Below are 603 nucleotides of genomic sequence, written 5' to 3'. Positions count from 1 at the left end.
GCTCACAGCAACCTCCAACTCCTGGGCTCAAGTGAGTCTCCTGTCTCTGCCTCCCAAGTAGCTGGGACTACAGGCACCTGCCACAGGGGCTGGCTATTTGGTAGCAGCCGTCATTGTTGTTTTGGTGGGCCTGGGCTGGATTCGAACCCACTACCTTGGGTGTACGTGGCTGGCGCCTTAGCCACTTGAGCCACAGGCGCCGAGCCTACATTTAGTATCTTGATGGTATTCTACCTTCATTCATTTTTTCTATATTTATTAGTTGTCATTCTAATGTAAGGAAGCACTTTTCCTTCTCATTCATTTATTCTTTCTTTTATGTAACTATTGGTTCATAGATTCTTATTCCATGCAGTAGGTTGTAAACTGTTATTATCGTCATTTATTTTGGTACTCCAAATTATCCTAGATTTGGCCAGCGAGAGCCCATTACAATTGGTTCTTTTTGCCATCTTGATAGATCCCATCAAGTTTTTTGAGCAACGCATTACTTTCTTGTGAAATAGAAAGCTCCAGGTTCATCCTGTACTTTCCCTGCTCCGGACCTGAAATCAGGCTATTTTTCCAAGCAGCTATATTTCCTTTTCATGGAGAATGGTGAAA

The sequence above is a fragment of the Otolemur garnettii genome, unplaced genomic scaffold (assembly GCF_000181295.1).
Source record: "Otolemur garnettii isolate 467f Iridium unplaced genomic scaffold, OtoGar3 scaffold00057, whole genome shotgun sequence".
Classification (NCBI taxonomy): Eukaryota; Metazoa; Chordata; class Mammalia; order Primates; family Galagidae; genus Otolemur; species Otolemur garnettii.
This window is presented reverse-complemented; position numbering follows the sequence as displayed.